The 14,377-nt window shown below is 38.7% G+C and overlaps 1 long non-coding RNA gene across 2 annotated transcripts in view; it reads left to right on the top strand.

Annotated features, from left to right (window-relative positions):
- LOC109266689 (uncharacterized) overlaps positions 1–14,377 on the top strand; it is a 120,381-nt gene that overhangs the window by 49,369 nt on the left and 56,635 nt on the right. For both annotated transcript variants that reach the window (XR_008419159.1, XR_008419160.1), the window contains exons 2-3: positions 3,460–3,554; positions 9,382–9,508. This is a non-coding gene — a long non-coding RNA (uncharacterized LOC109266689). The remainder of the gene's footprint in view (positions 1–3,459; positions 3,555–9,381; positions 9,509–14,377) is intronic.

Genomic DNA, 14,377 nt, shown 5'->3' with positions numbered 1-14,377 from the left:
AGGCCATGATCTCATAGTTCGTGAGTCCAAGCGCTGGAACCTGCTTCAGATTCTGTATCTCCCTCTCTCTGCCCCTCACCTACTTGTGCTCTCTCTCCCTCAAAGAATAAATAAATATTTCAAAAAATTTTTAAAAAAGAATGCCTACTTCACTTTTATTTTTCTTGAGCCTTAAAAATATCTAAACCATAAGGAAGAGAAACGGAGAGAGAGAAAGGGAGAGGGAGAAGGAAAGAGAAGGAAGGGAGAGGGAGAGACCAGCTATGATGGAATATGAGCATTGGAATAGTGGAAAGAGTAGGGACTTTGGAATTAGAAGGCATGGCACTTAATTCTTGGGCACAGAGATGTTTGGAGAGGATGTTTATAGTCTCTGAATATCAATTTTCCTAGCTGTAAGATATAAAAATATAAGACAGTGTGACAAAAGCCTTTGTAAACCATCAAACACTATACAAATGACAGTTACCATTCTTCAGACTTGCAGAGAGAATGTAAAAACCTTTGTGCTAAGAGAAGGGAGTCAGACCTCTGCGACATCACTGAGTCACATCACCCAGATGCAGATGAACAACCAGGCCACTCTGGAGGAAAGTCACACCGAAGCTGCTAAAACACATGTGTCACACAGGAAATGCCCCGGGGAGAGCAAGCTATGTCTGTTTGGGAGGCTTTCTTAGGTGATAATTGAGCAGCTATTGATGGCATACTTTCTAGTGTTGTTCATAATGAGAAAAAAAATCTATGTGAGGGCTTTGGACGATGGGATTCAAAGGCAGGGAACTAGAAGCAAGAGTGTCTATTCCTTCTGCAAAGAGTCTCTCAAGAGAATGTTGTGGTAATAAATTGAGAAATAATATAAAATGCTCATATGGTACAGAGACCACTCCTTGTCTCCTACCATCAGAGCCATGATGATCACACTACTGCCGTGCTTTGAAAAGAAGGGATGAGAGATGATGCACCATTCTGCTCAATTGCAGCTTTCCCCTCTGCAAATTGCAGTTTTTCCACTCTTTCCCCTCCAAAATACTGATTTCAAATGTCACCTGTCCTCATAGCCTAGACATCTATTTATAATTATACTTAGAGAAGTTCTTTAAACAGCTGAAATCATCTTTCTCCACTTATTTGCTATCTCTCCTTCCCACTAGAATATAATCACCAAGAAGCTACAGACTTATCTTGACAGTGTATCTTCATTGCCTAGAGCAGTGTCTAACACATCATAGGCATTAAAAAAAAATGATGAGTGAATAAATGAAGAAAGTGACAATATTTGGTTACAGTGCAGGTACAGACAATTACCCAAAAGGAAATGATATGATCTTATGATTGTCAACATGCATGGATGGATTCAGATGATATAAAACCTTTGTTTTCCCCAAAATTCCACAGTGATGCCTCTCTGTGGGTAGCTACTAATCTCGTTGAAGTCTAGTCTCCATCCTTATTTTACCCCCTTTTCCTCCTCCTCCCATCTTTCCTCCTGTCTTTGCATCCTTTTGCCCTTTCCCTCACCACCAAATCAATAGTCTCGTTTGTAACCTGGAGATGAGTTCCAGCTTCCATCAGGGACAGATAATGGTTGGTCCTAATTTCCCAACTAGAAGTAGGCTCAAGTCTTTCAGCCTTAAGGTAGAAATAACTAAAGAAAGAATTTTTCTTGCTCTGTTCATTGCACTTCCATAGCAATTTCCATAGGATATTATGCTAACAGTGTCTGTTACTTTTCTTTAACTCACAGAGGAGGAAGATAAGGGGTAAAAGGAAAGGGCTGGAAGCTGGAGGGGTATAGAAAACCCCACTGTGTGACATGAGCTGATCTCATAGGGATGGTAACTCAAGAACTCTTGAGTCCTTTAAAATAGTGCTTTTTAAATTTTAATGTGCATAGTAATGACCTGAATATTGTTTGTAAATTTTGATTCAGGAGTTCCAGTGTGGGGCTCAAGAGTCTGCACTTCTTAAAAGCAGCCAGGTGGTCCATGGGTCCATGTTTTAGTCAATCTCTAAAGAGAAATCTTTTCAGTTTGTACCCCTGCTTTAAAACAGCATTATGTAAGAGAAAGAGCAAGATGAATTTGGAATCAGCTAGAACTGGATTTGAAATCTGGCTCCACTAATTCCTTAAAAGATGTTGGGCGAGGATTATTTTTAAAGTATGACTTCTCTAAGCCTCAGTATCATCTGGAATAAGGGGATGATAATATCTGTCTTACAGGATTGCTATAAAAATTAAATGAATTTCGGTGTTTTTTTTTTTTTTTTCAGAGAGCACTTTAGCATGGGGTCTAGACTGCTCTCTTTCTGCCCATTTTGAATTCTTCAAAATGGCATAGGAGGACTGTCACAATTCAGCCCCAAGTTCTATTTCAAACTATCTGCTTCTTGATAAGTGAAACCATCTATACCCATACAGCTTGCTCTCCACATTAACATAATTTTACCTTTCAACTTCTGCCTTACTTAACTTTATATTCCAGGACATGTTTGCCCAGAAAGATTAAGTTGAAACTATTATCTATTTCAGACCCTCTTGAATTTATTTACCTAAATACTCAATTTGTTCTCATTAGATAAATACCCTCTTGTTAGAAGAATAGATCACTCAACTGGGCTCGTCAAATTATGTTTAATCTTCGAAGATTCTCTTCAAAGTCCCCACCTTATTTTATCCATTAATCTTATGCTGTTATATTATGAACATTGTTCAGGACCAATCAGACTCCCTCATTGAAAGATATACGTTAAATTAGATCCCAAAACCTTACAAATGCGGTTTTGCTCCCTGCTTCCAAGATGCTACTACGATTCTGTCACAGTCGTAAATGGCTCCTCTTACCGCAGTAAGCAAGAAACTTGTCTTTGCTTGATCAATCAAACAGGTTATTTCACTGTTCTTTTCAGAAAGTTGGAAGTCAATAATCTCTTGTATGAAAACGATTATCCACACAAATGTAATTAATTACTTGTTATTTCTTGAAGGTATTATACTTTCTCATAGTTTGTGCTTTTGTACTATTGATTCCTTTTTCCTAGAATATCATCACCTTGTCTTTTATGTAAGTTTCAAGACTCCAGGTAAATGTTGCTTCCTCTTTATTGAAACGCTAACAACATGGATCTGCCATGCTTCTGTGCTTCCATAGCATTTAGAATGCCTTTTCTATAATATTCTATTGTTTTCTGATTGCTTGGGGACACACTTTTCTTTCCTAAAGACATTGTGCTCCCTGAATGTAGGTATTGTGCCATTTCCACCTCTATCTGCGCCTTGAATAATGAAAGAAGATTGCTAATTGATCAATAAATATTTGTTGAATGTCAAATGAAAAACATTTAGCTTAACTATTAGAGAAAGAAATGAGATAAAGAAATTTTTGTCAAAAGGAACTTGGGTTTATTTTCATAAGGATATCTTGTATATCCTCAATTACACTTTCCTTTTTGTTCTAGATAACCCTCTGATGGCTCTGAGGAATGTTAACCTCTGGAGTAGCAGCTCTCAACAAAACATGGTCCTGCTGATGTTTCATGCCTCTGTCGAAAAGGTAATTTCTCATTTCCCTTTCATCTAGTAATTACTGATGACAATTAAGAGCTTGCAGTTGGTCCAGCCCTTCTATGAGCATAGCAGATGGTTTATTTCCTGTCTTCAGGAAAATTTTATCTCCTCTGGCATCAAGTCTGGATATAAATGTTGTCAGTTTTATGATATGAAATAGGGGGTCAACATTTTGTTTAGCCCAATCAGACCTGGAAGAAAGACTAAGTTTTATAGTGTTGTGAAATCCATGATGGCTGATAACAACGTATCCTGACATAGTTATGTGTCTGTTTAAGTAGTATTACTCGTGTGCACAACAATGCTTTATTGGATAGCCACAATTAATCCAACATGTGGGCTATTAAAGGTAGCAATAGAATTTTCAAAATTTCCATCTACATGAAAATCTAGAAGTTCCAAAACAGTGTCAGAGTTCATGGCTAACAGGTTTTGACAAGAGCTAAGCTAACGTTTGCATTAGTGAAGCATTTCCTAGGTAACAGCATATTGAGACATCAGAGTTGTTGAGGGAAAAAGTAAAGTCTAAAGAGTATTTATGACAAACAGTTAGCCTGGATTGGTATTCCACACTAGCAGTAGGCTGCTTTTGAAAAGAATGCAAAACTATGTATATTGTATCTCAGTTCCTGATCACTTTGGGTCAGCTGGAGGCATAATTACTTAATAAATAAATTCAGTGTTCAGTAGTGAGCCTCAGCCATGTTCCTACCTTTGACTGCATCTAAGAATGAAAGAAATAACCTTTCTTATTATATAAGCTAGTTAGCCCACTGAGCACTCTGGGTAATATTTGTTTCATATCATAATGATAATAAGCATTGGAACTTATTTATGTTGAGTCCCAATGATTCTGCTTTCTGTGTGGCTTGTGTTAATCATATTTTCAGGAATGTGGGTAGTAATCATAATGGTTTATTATAAATATATTACAATTTTGTCTTTAACATTCATGACCTGTGTGATCCTTGAACAATTCTGTGAGGTAGGAATGTACTCGTTTTACAGAGGAGATGGAGAGTCAGCCAGAAGAAATGACTTTCCATAGGTCACATGGTTGGTGAATGGAGGAGCTAGTGCCAGAACTCCGAGCTCCTGTCTTGCAGAAACGGTGTCCTCTGTCCTACAATACACAGATCCCTGTTAATATATTTTAAGATAATTACAGAAGAGATGTTACAGACCCTTCACACAGAATCTGATCAATGTTTATTTTGAGGAGAGTGCACTAATATAACATTAGTTTTAATTGTGTTCTCCATTTGAGAACAGTAATCATGAAAAGAAATTAAAAGATTGAGTTCAGGATTGATTTTCTTGTGTTTGCAGCAACGATTGCAGCTTCAAGAATTCTGGAGACAGGCTTTTTTTCAGAGATTGTTTTGACTTCTCTGTGTCAGAGTATTAAAGACAATCTCAGCGTTCGGTGCAATATTAATTGTACGGGGTTTGAACTCAAACCTTCTCTATGGATGTGCCTGTGCATTACAAACAGAGTGTCAGGGCAAATAAATACATACTCATGTGTAGCATAATACAAATAATTAATGATACAGATTAACAGTTTCTAAGCATTAGATTGTTCCAGCTCTTACGTGGATACTTGTTTGACATGTAGTTTTCGGTTCATATTTACAATACTACATCGTATAATGGGTGCGGAAACAGGCTCAGTGGAGTAAGGAACTTGTCCAAATTCACACAGGGGTTGGGTGACTGAGTTAGGATTTGAACCCAGGTCTGTCTGATTTCAGAGCCCCTTATGCTCTAAGGCACTGCTTTTCTTTTATCACATCGTGGAGCCTCAGAAATAGGGAGGGACAGATGGAGGACTTCTGATGGAAGGAAGGGAGATGAATGAGTGGGAAGAACAAAGCTTTGTGGGAAGGGGTGCCTGGGTGGCTCCGTTGGTTGAGCGTCCGACACCAGCTTAGGTCATGATCTCACAGCTTCTGAGTTTGAGCCCCACATCGGGCTTGCTGCTCTCTGTGCAGAGCTCGCTTCAGATCTTCTGTTCCCCTCTCTCTCTGTGTCCCTCTCCTGCTCCTTCTTATGCTCTTACTCTCAAAAATAAATAAAACGTTAAAAAAAAAACAACTTTGTGGGAAAAGAGAGAGGCTGTAGTATGTGCGAACCACATGAGAACAGAAATCAAGAAGATATGGCATCTGGTCCAGACTCTGGTATCAACTAGCATGACTTTGGAGATGTCACATACCTATTCTGTCATTTAATTTCCTTGTTCATAAAATATGGAATTGGGCTTAATTAACAGTTTTCTAGACAGGTTCTGTGAGTTCCAGAGATTCAAAGAGTGACATGGTTTCTAGGAGGGCCGTAAAACAAACAAACACAAAATGCAGCTCACTCCTATATAAAGGAGTAGACAGGGGCGCCTGAGTGGCTCAGTCAGTTAAGCATCCAACTTTTGATTTCAGCTCAGGTCATGAGCTCACAGTTTGTGGGTTTGAGCTCTGTGCTGGGCTCCATGCCCACTATGGGATTCTCTCTCTCCCTCTGCCTCTGCCTACCCCTGGGCCCCACCGAAAGAATATCCTTTGATTCAGAAAGTCTATTTTAAAATTATCCAAACAAATTAATCAGAGCTGCACATAATTTATATGAAGATATTCAGTATAGTAGCAAGATAGTTAACCCAACCCAAGTGTCCAACAGTGGAAAATTGCATATGTTACATATATCCATGCAATAGACTATGTATACTTTAAAAATAGCATTTGTGAAACATACTTAATGCATGAAAGAGGTTCCTTATTTATTGTTAAATAAAACTGCAGGTTACAAAGCTATGTAAGTCTTATGTTGTGTATATTTAGAAAGCTCTTCTCCCACATATCTCTATGGCTGGGTTCCTTCCTTTAAGTTTTTGCTGAAATAGCATCATAATCATACAATATATCTTCCCTACCTCATGTCATCATGGTTTATCTCTCTTTTTTTTTTTTAATGTTTGTTTATTTTTTGAAAGAGAGAGAGACAGAGTGTGAGCAGGGGAGGGGCAGAGAGAGACAGCGAGACACAGAATCCGAAGCAGGCTCCAGGCTCCAAGCTGTCAGCACAGAGCCTGATGCGGGGCTCAAACTCACAAGCTGTGAGATCATGACCTGTGCTGAAGTCAGACGCTTAACTGACTGAGCCACCCAGGCACCCCGGTTTATCTTGGCTCTATTTTTTGTTTATTGAATATCTCACTAATGGACATATTATATGCTTTATGACCTATCTCCCCTTCGCTTGAATGCAGGTTTCCTAAACGCAGGGACATTTTCTGTTCACTGCTGTATTCCACTGCCTAAAGGAGGAGCTGACACATAATTAGGACTCAGCACATGATTGCTGAAATGAATAGATAAATATACAAAATATTAATGATTATCTCTGGGTGAAGGGCTTATGAGTGCTTTCTTTTTAACATGTCTTTTTTTGTACTTTTCAAAAATGTTTACAGTGCATACATATTACTTTAAGAATCAGAAACAGATGGAGCAGCTGGGTGGCTCAGTCAACTGAGCTCCTGACTTCAGCTCAGGTCACGCTCTCATGGCTCTTGAGTTTGAGCCCCACATAGTGCTCTGTGTTGACAGCTCAGAGCCTGGAGCCTGTTTCAGATTCTGTTTCTCCCTCTCTCTCTGCCACTCCCCTGCCTGCATTCTGTCTCTCTCTCTCTCAAAAGAAATAAAAACATTTAAAAAAAAAAGAATCAGAAATAGAAGAAAAATAGTTTTAAACCTTCACTTATTTTGGAGTGAAATCTACCTCTGTATCTTCTATCTTCTGAAACTGTGCCAAATCAAACACCCATCCAATTACATATAAAAGTCATTATAATATTTCAAATAGCTATTCTCCTCCTCCCTGGCATTCCCCTCTGTACCGTATTGCTACCACCACTCCATGGATGGCCCAAATTCAAGTCTCTTCCCTATCATGGCTGCTTTCATTAATCTCTTCTCTTTCTATGGTAAGGCAAAAGTCACTAGTCAATGGTCTAATCTTAGTAGTAAGCTAAAAAACATGCAATAACTTAGTTCTTTTCACTTCAAAGAGGAACACATTGTTTTGTGGCATTGTGCACTCACTTTTGCCTTATCTGTTGTGTACACACATGTACCTATATGCCTCTTACTGGTTCACCTCACCTACTTCATAACTTGGACTTATCTCCTTATGAAATATAAACAATGGAGTCCAAAATTTAGGTGCACGTAGGGAAGTATTTGCTTAATTCATGTATTTTTAAATGTTTCTAATTTTCAGTGTTCTCAAACCTTGGCTTTAAAGTCACCGTTAGGGGTGCCTGGGTGGCTCAGTAGGTTAAGGGTCTGACTTTGGCTCAGGTCATGATCTCACAGTTTGTGGGTTTGAGCCCCACATTGGGGTCTGTGCTGACGGCTCAGAGCCTGGAGCCTGCTTCTGATTCTGTCTCCCTCTCTCTCTGCCCCTCCCCACTCATGTTCTGTCTGTTTCTCTGTCTCAAAAATAAATAAACTTTGAAAATATTTAAAATCACCTTTAAAAATATCCAGAAATAAATCAATTAAGGAATGAAATTCATTAGTTTCAATTTGTATTTGGTATCACTGCTAGGAATAAATGGATTCATCTGAGACTGAAACAGAAATATAGTGGAATTTCAAGAAAAGGAAATGGTAGCACCATTTATTTTCTCTCTATACACATATAAATGAAAATATTTTATATGTTTTCAAAATAATGTGGCTTATGTGTACAATTTTCTTCTAAGTACTTAGCACCAGTTAAATAAGATCATCATAAGTTAAGTCCTTCTTGAATTCAAAATATCTTTTCTAATGAGGGACATGTACTTTGGCTGGGAGATTGTATTTATATATATCAATTTATATATCTTTCTTTATATCAATTTATATCCACATATCCATTTGTCTTAACATCTTTTCTTAGATGTCTCTGGTATCACATATTCACATATCCAAAATTGAGTCCATGATTTCCATCTCAAAACATTTGTTGTTTCCCCTTGAGTTCAGGATAAATTGAGAAATATAATAAGGAAATGTAAGATACAATCCAAATATCACTGCTGCGCATACTCAGGAATCCAGGCTGACAGAATCTCTGATATCTTATAACTATGCTGTCTGGGTCCTTCTGAGTTGCCTAGCAGGAGAGGAACACATGGAGACTCTAGTGTTTCTACCTAGAAGTGAAACTTTTCACTTTTGTTCACATTTTATTGCTCAAAGTAGATCACATGGCCATGCCTGATTCCAGGGAGCCATATGCCCAGAAGGAAGAATGAATGGGAAAGCTGGTGATAACTAGAATTTCTTCCACAAGAAGAAACTTAACCTGTTTCATTCTTTTTACTTGGTTTGATCCATTGGACTTTCGTGTTTCCCGCACCTGTGATCTTGCTCCCCATCTCCACTCTGTGCTGAGGCCTGGGAGGTGATGCGCACTGGGTCTAGAGAAGGCCCAGGCAGTATCTAACCTAGATTTCCCTTCTCTCAACCTTCCTATTATTCCTCCCAAAGCCCTGGAAAAACTTTTTATTTTACTTCCTTCATGGGAGCTGGGGGCATCCCTGAAGCCAAAAATTATATTCTTGCCTACATACACCCTTCCCTTTCTATGATCAATGCCCTAGTCAATTCTTCAAACTTTAGACCTATATTTAAGGGAATTTTTCAGGATTCAGAACACCTCTTTCTCTCTCCAGAAAACCAAGCTTCCAAGAGTACTGCTCTAAATATACCTAGAAAGAAGTCTGATTTGAAACCCAAACCTGAGTAATGTTCCTTTTGTTCTAGGCAAGAACTGCATTTTCCTCAGGAAAAAAACCAAACAAACGCTATTCTTTTGAAGTTTGACAAATTACAAGACAACAAGATTTAGAGAGAATTGAGAAGACATAAGATAGTCTTATGTCTTCATAAGGTAAGTTATTTCTTCTGTGCCTATATCTCCTCTAAGCTACAAGATTCATGAAGGCAGGAAGCAAATTGTTTGACTCGACATTGTTGAAGCAAAATATTATTTGAATAAACGGAGGAATAAATGAACAAGCCAAAGTACATCAGTATTTTGGATAAAACAGGGAATACATTTAAATTTACAATAGGATCCAACATTCTAAAGTTTTTCTCCAAAAATAAAAGGGTGACAAAGTGCTCTGGGTGGACAAGAAGTTCACTCCAGTGAAGGAAAAGAATCGAGATGCACAGAAGCCTGTGCAAAGTGGCAACGTCAGAGGACAGTGAGGCAAAGCAGGAGCCACTGAAATATCGTCTGACCCAACATTGGGAATTTGTCCTAAGTTCCTTGAGGAGGGAGGCTATGGAAATCAAAAAGAGCAGCTTGCCAGGGACTCCATATGAGAAGATGTATTTTCCCTCAAATAAACACTGCAGGACTGGCCAGAAGTGGGGGTGGGGTGTTCATTTTCCAGTTAAAGGGCCACAAGGTGGTGGGAGCAGAGCACATGGAGAGGTGGTAATGGCTGAGACAGCAGCTCTGTTGACCCCACAGCACTCTTGAGGTCTAGATTCGGTCCTTACTCATTTTGGATCAAAATCCACCAGAGACTGTACGGGAAATGCAAAAGACTTGGAATCCTCTTGTGACGAGTTCAAGGGCCACAGGTCATCAAGATTAACTACCCATAAGAGGCTTGAGGGACCTCAGCAAACAAAGGTCACACATTGAGGCTGTCATTGCTACATCCTTGCAAAGCTTCTCTCAACACACTGAACAATTAGATGAACGAGGTCTCCTTATGAGAGGAAATTCCACAAAACCCTGTAGGGATGTGTTGAGAAACTGCACTACGACTATTCACTGGGATTTGGAATGATTTTTTCCAGATTTTATCACTTATCAGCCACCAGAAGGTAGTTCAACAGCATTAAAACCTTGATGGCACGAATATGACAATGTCCAAAATCAACCCAGGTGAACTTTGAACTTTCAGTCTACGAATACATGATATTGATATCATTTCAAGTCCAAAATACCCAGTTCTCGGCTATGATATCATTGGCAAAAACTGTCCAGAATTTGAAATTGGAAATTTCTTTGTGACCAAATGTCATGGACTTAGTATAAAAAATTATCCAGCTGGTTCTGATCATAAGAGTAAAACTGTCTCCAGTTCCCAGAAGCCTACACTTGTCTATTTATTTCATGATTGTCTATGGAGAGTGAAGTACTATTTTTATGCATGTTAACTTTCTTCTTATGAAGTTATCATTATGTAAAATTAAATTATAAAAAGTGACCACACTCAATAAATTTCTAACCTAGAATTTTTGTTATCCCCTCAAAATAAACAAGTACTGGAAAATGTCTGAAGGGATCTTAGAATATGATTTTTTGAAAGGTGATCAAGTAATTGCATGACAAGTAACTGTAGAGTTTGTTCATTTGTTTTTTTTTTTAATGTTTATTTGTTTTTTGAGGGAGAGAGAGAGAGAGAAAGAGAGAGACAGAGTGTGAGCTGGGGAGGAGCAGAGAGAGAGAGGGAGACACGCTTCAGGCTCTGAACTGTCAGCAGAGAGTCTGATGTGGGGCTCGAACCCACAAGCTGTGATATCATGACCTGAGCTAAAGTCAGATGCTTAACTGACTCACTCAGGCACCTCAGATTCAGTTCATTTGTAAGAGAGTTGCCAGACTTCGCAAATAAAATATAGGGCACACAGTTAAATTTTTATGCCTCAAATGTACATCTGACATAGAGTTTGGTCATGAAGGGTGACCCTGATGATTTTTCTAAGTCCACCTCCAAAGGCCAGGACCAATCTCTAACATACTTATGTTAAAAAAATTATTTGTTCATCATAAATTCAAATTTAATGAGCATCCTGTATTTTATTTGGCAATCCTAATTTGGAGGAACGGGCTGCTTGCCATGGCACTAAAAGTACTATTGTAATTTTTCATTCTGCATTATATTTATACCATTAGTCTTATTTATAAGAGAGGAAAGCAAATTTAATTGGATAGCAAAATATCACTGAATGAGATTACTCTGGATTTTTACTCTATCAACGTTTTCCTTTGCTAATGCTGAGATCTGTATTAGTTGGAGAAGAGGATTTGTTGTGAAGTACTTTAGGGTGGTGTAGCCCAAGATTTTGTAAATGGGAACCGTCTCAAAAGAAATTCTCTACACCTGTGAGGCCTCATTTTGACCAGCCATAGATTTTCATTCTAGCGCTTGAAAATTCCCAATGAAAGAGAGGAGACAGCTTAGATTTACCTCCACTTAGATCCTGGAAGTTCAGAGCTTTGCATCTTTACAGGAATAAATGTTCTCATTTCATTAATTGGCTCAGGGAATTTAGGTCAGTTTAGTGATCTATCACATATTTATGGTGAAAGCAAGTGTACATTGCAAAGCCTCTTGAATTCTTAAAGAGCAGAGAACACTATTTAGAGAATAAGTCACCTTTGTTTGGTTTTACTATTTGTAATAATAAGAGCTCCAATTCATTCAACACTGACTATGTTACAGGCACCGAATAAATGATCTAGAGTCATTATTTCTCTTATCCTCACAACATTGCTCTCAGGTATTTTATCTCCAATTTATAAATAAGTTTTAATTTTCACCGTGGTTCACACAATTGCCAAGTGCAGAGCTTGATTGTAAACCAAGTTGTTATGTGAAAGCATACATTTTAACCACCGCACTGCACTTCTCACCAATTTGTGTGTTGCTTTTGCTTTACAGCATGAGATGACTGCTAGCAAGGCCCTCACAAATAAGCCCCTTTACTTTCTTTCACTCAGAGTTACAACTTCTTTCCCCAAATGCCAGGCATATTGAAGCTTTGCTCACTTGGAACTTAGACAAACAGGCCACATGCATTCCTCCAAGGCACTAGGGAAAATGGAACAGTGAATATTTTTCTGCCTAAAATGAATCACATTTTATATCGACTGATGGGTCCAGCAGTGAAACTCTCAAGTTTTTGCTTCAGGGTCAAATTCCTTAAAAGGAGCTTATGCAGGCCCAGCCTGGCTCACAACCTGCCAGAGGTGTCATGGATGATTTGATGGTAATCACACTCCATGAGGAAGATCAGCATGTTTGTAAAAGCCACAAGTCCAAAACCAGTAGTTAAGGGAAAGTAATGAGAGTACTGCTGGAAGAAGATATTGGGAAGTGATTGAAATCGTTCTAGGTTTCAACAGCTAGTGAGATTAGCCTATGGATGAGTCCCTCTTCCTCAAGAAAACTAAGGCAGAGCGTGAATAATCTGCCTTTAGCATCATCAGAATCACCTTGATTGGAAAACTGACAGCCTCGCGATTGATACAAAGCACTTATTTTCTTTAAGGGAAATACTATTGACCTTTAATAATCAGGAAAATACAGATGAGAGGAGAAATAAAACAAAGGCACAATTTGTGCTAGTTTACTTCTGTGGTGCTGTTGACACTTCATTGTATGTTATTATTATGCCAAAAAGACGGCTCTAACATTAACATTTTGCAGGATACCTTTCATGCACAATTTGCTTTGTGTTAAATGCTACCCCGGTGTCCAGAAGATTTAATGTGCCTGTGCTGCTTGTCCATAAACTTTGGCCACAATTGCTATCATTGGCATAATTAAGGAAATATGTGAAGTACTTTATTGACATCATTACTCTATAGTCCTTTGGGCAAAGCCTGTGAGACAAGTCATTTTTGTCATCTATTTCTATTGATAATCTCTTAAACTTTTTTTTTTTTTGAGAGAGAGAGAGAGACAGAGTGAGTGTGAGCAGGAGGAGGGGCAGAGCGAGAGGGAGAGAGAGAATCTTGAGCAGGCTCCATGCCCAATGAAGAGCCTGACCCAGGGCTTGATCTCACAATCTGGGGGATCATGACCTTAGTTGAAAATGAGAGTGGGACTCTTAGCCGACTGAGCCACCCAGGACCCAGGAACCCTATTATTGATAAACTGTTAAAATAGAGTCCAGTATTTAATAAAGGTAATGTGCATACAGCTGGAAGTCAGAATATTTATTTGGAATCTAAACTCTGCGATTGACTCCATGTATGATCTTGGGACTTAACCTTAGTGAGCTTCTACTTCCTACTCTGCAAAATATGGCAGCTTGATTGGAAACTTGAGCCATTCCATCTAGCCATCACATCTAATGACACTTGTACAAGGGATAGCAATTTATGTCATTCTGTTTAACCAAGATCAAGCACTTGCTGAATGCCGGGCACCAACATTTCCTGCCCTGAGAGGAGACCCAAGGCTTTAGCAGCAAGCAACAGGTGCTACTAGAGATCTGACTCCAGAAATAGTCAACTAAGTCCTCTAGCCCACTGTTTGCATTGTTGTTTTGACAAGCTTTGCCGTCATTTAAAAAGTGCTAGGTATTACAAATGGAACCTAATTGTATAAAAAGATTTTGAGAACTTGCAGAAGCTTTTGGACTGAATTGAAGGATCTAAGATATCTGAGCACTTGGGCTATGCTTGGAATATGCACATGGTAGGAGTTCAACCAATACTAGAATGAATGGAGACACCTAGATGGCTCAGTCAGTTAAGCGTCCAACTCTGGATTTTGGCTCAGGTCATGATTTCACAGTTCATTGAGATCAAGCCCTACTTGGGCTCCACACTAATAGTACGGAGCCTGCTTAAGATTCTCTCTCTCCCCGTCTCTGCTCCTCCCTCCCCCCATGTGTGCACATATGCTCTCTTTCTCTCAAAATAAATAAGTAAACTTAAAAATGATACTAGTATGAATGAATTAATTGAAATATTGGGATAAGAATTTCACATTTGATTAAGTTT

Source organism: Panthera pardus, unplaced genomic scaffold (genome assembly GCF_024362965.1).
Source record: "Panthera pardus isolate Hobbes unplaced genomic scaffold, ASM2436296v1 HiC_scaffold_11, whole genome shotgun sequence".
In the NCBI taxonomy this organism is placed as follows: domain Eukaryota; kingdom Metazoa; phylum Chordata; class Mammalia; order Carnivora; family Felidae; genus Panthera; species Panthera pardus.
The sequence above is the reverse complement of the archived record's forward strand: the minus strand, read 5'-3'. Positions and strand labels throughout refer to the sequence as shown.